This window comes from Fukomys damarensis, unplaced genomic scaffold, assembly GCF_012274545.1.
Source record: "Fukomys damarensis isolate Sample0158 unplaced genomic scaffold, DMR_v1.0_HiC HiC_scaffold_39, whole genome shotgun sequence".
Classification (NCBI taxonomy): Eukaryota; Metazoa; Chordata; class Mammalia; order Rodentia; family Bathyergidae; genus Fukomys; species Fukomys damarensis.
This window is the reverse complement of record NW_022900951.1, coordinates 79,829,659-79,838,136: the sequence shown is the minus strand read 5'-3', so window position 1 is coordinate 79,838,136 and position 8,478 is coordinate 79,829,659.

The following is an 8,478-nucleotide window of genomic DNA, read 5'->3' as shown; positions in this document are numbered from 1 at the left end:
TACACAGATAACTTATCCTTTGGATGGGTAGTGGAATAATAATAATATAATAATAAAAAGGCACCAACAATTAAAAGACATAAGGTAGATAAATTACTTGTCCAAGAACATGTAACCAGCTCCATGGTCAAATTCACATACTTCTCACCTCAAAACCCATAACCTCACTGTTTCTACATTGAGTACCCTCCTCTGTTAGTGCTAAGTCCAACAAATTTTAACCATTAAATATGAGAAAACTAATACAAATATTATATCTGTATATATTTTTAATGTGGAAGACTAAAGCAAAGATTGATAAACATGACTATCTGTAAAGGAATGGAGAAGCAGCTCAGGACATAAGCCCATCATGTATATTGTCTTTAAAACATAGTACATATTTAATGGGACTATGCAGTAAAAGGGAGAAAAATAATAAGCAATGTAATAGTAATGAGCAACTTTAATCTCCATTTTTTTCTCTCCAGTTCTAATACTCTAAAAACATTTCCCACTAAATAGAAACAAGCTCTTTTGGACAAATGGCTAATTGCAGTTCTGGAGTAGTGAATGTATGAGATAAATCAGAACCACACTATCATATTAGAAGGTATGTCAAAAAGGCCAGAAGCCAAACTGAACTGGTTCCCACTTCATAAAGATAGAATGGTTTAAATTTCAAATAAAATGACAGAGATAGGCCAAAATATGTGAAATGTATTAATGTCCAGAGCTAATGAAGATATTCTAAAATAAAAACAAATAAGAAAAAAAACAATTCATATATGTGCATCCATGTTTATAGAGGCACAGTTTGTAATAGCTAAAACTTGGAAACAGCCCATTTGCCCATCAGTTGGAAACTGGATGAAGAAGTTGTGTTTTTTCTATAAAATGGAATACTACTCAGCCATAAAGAATGAGAAATTAGATTCATTCATAGGAAAATGGATACATATTGAGGATATACTCCTAAGTGAAATAAATAAGTCACACATGTGTAAATACTGAATAGTTTCTCTGGTGTGAATAAACTATAATAGTACATAAGATCCTAATGATATAATTGACACTGAAATAGGAAGAAAGGGGCTAAAGGTGTAGGGAAAGTGGGAAGGGTAGGGTAAAGGGAATAAGGGAAAAGAAAGACATATGAGAAAATGGAAAAATGGAAATGAAGTGTTTGTAAATGGGGAGGGGCGGAGGGGTGAAGGGAGGGCAGGGACAAGGGGAAAAAATGAGAATCAAGACCTGTCCTGTAAAGGTACAAGATGCCAATGATGAATGCAACAGTGCTGTATACCTTAAATGTACCAATAAACTCAGTGAGAAAAAAAAACAATTCATTGTTCTCCTTTGGAGGACTTAGGAAACAATTCATTAGTTTGAAAAGTGGAAATTCTGCAAAAGAATTAAGCATTCATCCTTCTCATGGAGACATACTGACATAGTTAAGAGCAAAAGATTATTTTACAGAATTTCCACTAATGAATGAAAAATAAATTATTGAATTAGTCATCAAATTTGACACATAGCCAAGGTGGATTTTTGCTTATATAGGACTGTGGGAATTTATCTAGGGGTCTCAAGGTGTGAGAAGAAAAATGATCTTTTTGTTGTTTTCACGTGGTTTTTATTTCAGCACAGTAAAAGAATATACTTTCTGTCTGGGGGTCATCAGTAATCCTGTATGCTCGGATTGTCCCCTTTCTCACCCAGATTTCCAGAAAGCTCTGCAGGGTGTGCCTGAGTCACAGCCTTTCTCTCCAACCTTTCAGCTCAGCAATGCAGTTCACGTTTCTGTCACCAGGTCGCACCAATGAACCTCCATTATCAAACTTCTCTTTTTAAAGAGCTATGTGCAAAGTGCAAAAAATCCCCACTTATGATCTAACTTATGAATCTAAGTATGGAATGATTCTAATTATATCGGAAAAAACGAATAATTATGAAATATGAGGGTAAACACATACTTCAAAGCATCCATTGGACGAAACACCAGGTAGCTCCAGCATGCCTTATCTGGTAAGTGGGCATAGGGAAGGCAGCAGGAGACTGAGAAGGGATGGTGGCACTGAAGTGTCCAGGATTTCCTAGGGAGAGAGTGCCTGAGAGAGGGGAAGAGAGGATTTAGAAAGCCTTACAGGCAGGATTTGAGTAATGAAGGGCAAGGCCCTTCTCTCAGGGAGGAACTCCTCTACAGTGATGATACCTCAACCTACACTGAAGAGGGAAAAGATAAAATTAGTGAATTAATGTAAACTTGAAGTCAACAGCAAATTGAAGTGCATTTGAAGCAATTGAAGTACACATGTATGCATTTTCCAAACAGAATTGGTATTATAGCAAACGAAGTTTCATAATGGATTTTTATTCTTTGTAAAATGTACTCCTTTCCTTTCATTAAAGAAGAACATAAACAGGGAGACACCTGTGATGTCACCTGGTAGCCAGAACCAAGGTTACAGCTTTGATCAGGGAGCTCAGAAGTAGGGATGATAGAAGGGATGTTGGGTGCTTGATTTAATGGGGGTCAGGCAGAGTTGTGTGAAATTTTTCACTTACCTGAAGTAATTCTTCTATAACCATCATTTTTAGGTTATTAAAAAAGCATAGCTTTAGATATCTCTAAACCAAAAATTAGAAGCCATACTAGCACGTTTAATTATATCCCTTTTCATCTTAAACTTTATTTAAGAAAACTATTATTAAATCCACAGTTTATAGGTTATAACCAAGCTAAGAGAGTTTTAGTAAATCTGCAAAACTATGTTGTTAATGTCTGCTCAGTAATGAAGCCTGAAATTTCACTAGACTTTTGTGCCTAAAGCTTCCAGACATGTGAATTTTCTAATCGTCCTGGAGACTCACATTCCAGGTTGTATACCACAGAAGTCAGGATGCTGGAGTTTTCCTTAAAATGAAATAACACAACCTATATAAGCATACCTGAATCTGTACTGATAGAAATAAATGTTTGAATTAAGAAATAGGTAAAAGTACATGAATTATCTTTAACAAATAAAAATATGTGGGGGCCAGGGTTTTAGCTCAGTGGTACCATGCTTGCCTGCAAGGTCCTGAGTTTGATCCCCAGTACTGGGAAAAAAATGTAGTTCCCTTTCCTTCATGACATGAGGCTTAATTCTGCGCATTACTTCCAGGGAGCAGAGCTCTCTTAGTGACTCATTTCTTCAAAAATTTTTTAACAGAACATAGTTACTCTACACTGAAAAAATATGGCAAACTGTGCCTTAAGTAATGAAGGTTAATATCACCACTGACTTCATGAAGTCATCATATAAATACAAATATGATGTGACAAGGAGAGCACTGCAACTCTAAGGTATTCTTTCTCAAAAGCCCATACCCTTAATCATAAGAAACATATGACTAAACTTGTGTTCCTTATGACTGTCAGGATCACGAAAATTGTTTGGCTGTTCCTCAAATGGATAAACAGAGGTTATACTATAACCCAGAAAATAAACTCATAGGTATATATCTAATATTAAAACATATGTCTATATCTTTTAAATTATATACAAATTGTGGGGCATCTACCAATTAACAAATTGAAAATTTAAATGTGGCATATTATTCAGAAATAAAAATGAATGAAGCATACTGATAAGGTACAACATTAATTAACCTTGAAGACATTACAAGTGAAAGGAGCCAGATAAAATAGGAAAATATTTGTGTGATTCCATTGATATGAAATGTCCAGAATAAGTAAATCCACAGAGACAGAAAATATATCTTTGGGCTGGGGGTTGAGATAAGGTTTAACTGTATTCAAATACTAATGAAGTGTTTGTCCAGATGGAAAGGTCTAACATTTTATTGTGGAAAGAGTTGTAAAACTATATACATTTGTTAAAAATAGTTGACTTTTACCCTTAAAATATATGAATTGTATTGACTATATTACAAGAAAAATATTTTAAACTATTGTGTTCATCTGTTCTATTTGACCACAGGAATGACCCAAATTTCCCATACAAATTCCCTGAAACACGTGTTTTATGTAAATATGGATGTGTATAAATCTGTAGCTATACCCAAGACTGCTGATATTTTCTGTGTTCCTCCAAGCAGTGACTTGGCCCCTAAACTACATGTCACCTTAGATAACATATGTTTACAAAATTCTATGACATCTGTCTACTTTCACGTCTTCTAAGTATGGAAAATATCTTGACAATTGGTTCATGACAGAGTCCAGGAAGTAGTGCTGAACCTATGGCATCCGTGCCACAAAAGGCTGTTTGCATTACTGAAAGCTCTAAAAGGTTTGTCATCACTGGTCTAGAGTCTACTTTCTGTGTCAGTATATCGCATTATTACTTTCTTTCATCCCTCGCCAAAATTCAAGGGACTCTAGCTGTGGAAGTGCTACTACCTTTGATGGCAACAATAATTAAAGAGATACATAGGTACACAATATTTGCACCAAGTTCATATTTAAAAGTCTATCAAGATAGAGCAAAAATGCTGACAAGTCTCTAGTTTATAAATACTGCCATTCTGAGAAATCCCTTCCTTAACTGCTGAGTCTAAATTTGACAAGACACAAGGCCACGAAAAGGTAGAAGAAAGCAGAGAAAAACGTATTGTCAGTGCATTCTCTCCCTCTCTTTCCATCCCCCCCCTCTCTGTCTCTCTCTCTCACAAACACACACACACACTTCTACATCAACCAGGTTCTATTAACACAACACCAAAATTCTGTATGCTGGGCTCAAACAGGATACATTCTGCTCACCAAGGCAAATAGCCATGTGCACTTTGCTCTTGATTGTGCCCTTTGCTGTGTACAGACCCTGAAAAGATGCCATTCACACAATATGGACAATGTGTGACATCATAGCACTAACTAAAACAGGGTTGTAAAAAGTGACGATATCGCATTCATATATAGTGAAATTCGAGAAAGCAGAAAGATGAACTATAATAAAAAGTGATGAGATGATTTATTACCTACTAATGATTTACCTAATATATGGAGAAATACTTTCATACTGTCATGTTAGAAATATATATTTGTAATTGAATTCATTGTGTTGATAAAAAATTTATATTTCAAACAAGTTTGAAATAATTTTAAATTTATTAAAAAGAACGGCTTACAAAGTTATTTGCCTATATACATTAGCAAGATGCTAAGTATATAACTGTTTGTAATGGAAAATTGATAAAGGAACTAAATTTCAACCACTAGTGTATTGACTAAATAAAGTTTGGGTTATTCTCATGATGAAACATCTTGACACAAGAAATTAATGTAACTTATATGCTGGTGTAATTTAAAATGTTATCATAAAAATGTACATGAAAATATGTTCATAATGAGTAAAAGCAGAGTACAGTGATCATAAATGATCTGATGCTATATTTTCTTATATAACTCTCTAGATATCTATCTAGAGATTTCAAAGCACAAAAATTAAAACAATCTTTTAGCTTTTCTTATACATAGCTCTAACATAATAAAAGTTTGTCCTTTCAGGCTGGAGGCCATCAGTATCCTTAAACACCGGAAGTGTCCCTTTCCACTAGAAAACTTTATAAGGTGGGCATGGGCCACAGCCTCTTCCTCCCACATTCCTGCTCAGTGGGGTTGAAGCTTCTATCACAAAGTGGCTGCTACATAACTCCATCATCAAACTTCTTTACAAAGAAGTGGATGCCGGAGTGAAAATTGCAATAACTTTTCTGAATGTCCAGCTTATGAACCTAGGTGCAAGAATTAGGATGAATCTAGTTTTATATTTACTATATATAAGTGCAAAATAAGACTGTAAAATCTTATATTTCAGGGCATACATATGGTGGAACACTAGCTAGCTCCAGCTTGTCTTAGCAGTAGGAGGTGAGTGAGTACAAAGTAATAGGCAGGAGGTGACCTAAAGAATGGTCAGCATATTGGGATCTAGGCAATGTCCTGCAGAAGGAAAGGCTGTCATTTGGGGTAGGAGGTCTGAGAAGCCCTGTAGAAGTGGGTCACTAGAGAATGAATGCTTTTCTCTCTAGAAGAGACTCCTCTCCACTGTGGAAATGTTAACCTGCACTGAATAGAGAAGAGATAAATTAGTTAACATAATGTAGATTTCAAGTCAACAGAAAATGGAACTGCTGTAATACATGTGTAAATTTTCTAAACAGAGTATACTCAATCCAACTCACTACTCTGAGGCAAACAAGTTATAAAACTGAATGTAAAGTAAGTTATCTTTAATCTGTATGCATAAATATATAAATGCCTGATTTGGAAATTTTCTGGAAGCTGATAATATATAGGAAAATGTTAGAGTGCTTTCTTGCTAGGTGTTAAGCTTTGGAGTATGCATTATTTTGTTTTCTACATCATTTATTTCTGGCTATGACAAAATCCTATTTTTCTTGCAATTATACAAAATACTAAAGTGTCTGAGAAATATAAGTATCCTCTGTCTCAACCACAAGAAAACCACTTACCATAGAGTGGGAACATTCCTGAGACACAGGAAGCCTGGCAAACTTGGGGGAGCTCTTTTCACAGTGTTATTTGATATATGTACTCCAAATTCAAAATTATACCAATTGCCATCAATATTTTACTTTTGGACAAAGTTACTTGAGGAAAACATAAAGCTTTAATTTTTTCTACTGCATTGCACCCTGTTAAACAGTAAGGAGGATCTTTTTTCCTACAAGAAGCAGTAGCACATATAGTTCGGATGTATTTACCTGGGAATTGTATTCAAATCTGAACTCATCACCCCACTTGCTAGCTCTGCCCCTGTTATGCCTCAGTTCCCTGATGTTTGTAGTCAGGGAAAAATAGATCTTCCACATAGGCTGTGGTGAAGACTAACTCAGAAAGTATAGGTTATCACTCACAAAAGCATCGGGCACTAAGAAAATTGGCAATAAATATTATCATTTTTATTATTATCACAACTGTATTTGTTACTTTCTCATTCCTGGACAAAATATCTGACACCCACAAGGTGAAAGAGGGAGGTTTATTTTAGCTCAGTTTGTAGAGCTTTCAGTGTATAATCTGGCTCCAAAGCAGAAAGGGATAGCAGAGGGGCACAGCAGAAGAGAAAGTCAATGGTATGGCAGGCAGGAATCAGCAAGCAGCCAGCCTTTCTTCCCTACTTATTCCATTCAGGCTACAAAGCTAGTCAGTGCTACCCACACTTGGGATGGTCCTTTTGTCTTGAGTAAATCCATTCATCCATGGGCACAACTATGTTAACCCAATTACTGGACTAATCTATCACACACCCATAATCTATAGCCACACACACTAGATCCAGTATGACACAACCATGATCCTGCTACCTCCCAAAAGTTCCACCTATGAGCACATAAGGTTTTGGTGGAACATCTAGATATAAGCCATAACTACACCTAAATTGACCATTAATGTTTTATCATCAGCTTCATTATTACATGGTTTACACAGATTAGCATGGATTAACCATAATATATGTATAAAACAGTTCGTGAACCTTTAAGTAGGGTACCATCTCACTGATATTTTTAAATATACACAGTAACATTTGCATAAAGTAGTAAACTCTTAATTATTTCCATACTTTTAACTTTCCTGCTTTTTCCATGTTTATCTACAATTAAAGTGTCAGATTTGGAAGTAAAAAATGATAATAAAGAAATAATTCCAGCCCTGCTTATAAGAAAGTAGCTCAATGTGACAATGGCTAATATCCCTAAGCCAAGAAAACATCTTACTAATGTGCTCTAGAACTAATGTATGTATTTACGTACATGACATCTCTAATGGATACCTTCAGAGAAATAATGGGTACCTGCAGGAGAAGAACAAGCATGTCCCTCAAGTGTATCTTACATTCACAAGTCAGACCACTTCCCAGGGTTTTTAGTGAAAGCAAAGGAATGTTTTGCAATATGTTATTTTCTCTGAACTCTCCCAAATAAATCCCATTGGGTTGAAAGAAGGTTTCTCTTGTTTACTCACCTAGTTAGCCAAGCCATAGGAAAGGGACAAGGCAAGTGACAGCATCAAATTGCCCAGCACTCAGCACCACCACAGATTTTTTTTTTTTGTACTGGGGATTGAACTCGGGTCCTTGCGCTTGCAAGGCAGGCCACAGAACTGCTGAGCTAAATCCTGGGCCCAACACCACAGATTTCTGAGGAGAGAGATTCTGAAAAAGCTAAATTTGAGGTAAAGGTTGAGTTTTATTCAGCACAGAGCCCCAGGAGCAATCATTATATGAGAATAAAAACACCTTTTCAGGACATTCCTTGTACAATTAAAAATAATAAAAGAAAAGGAAAATATGCACATGTCCAACACTCATAATACAAAATTAGATTAAGCTTTAGATGGGTTGCATACCTATTCACACCAAGAGATTGAGGCATAGTTTGTAAATATAAAAACCAATTCCAGGCAGTCACTATCTTCTTTCACCAGATGGCCTGTATTAGGGCCCAAATGTACTCGGTAAGCCTATA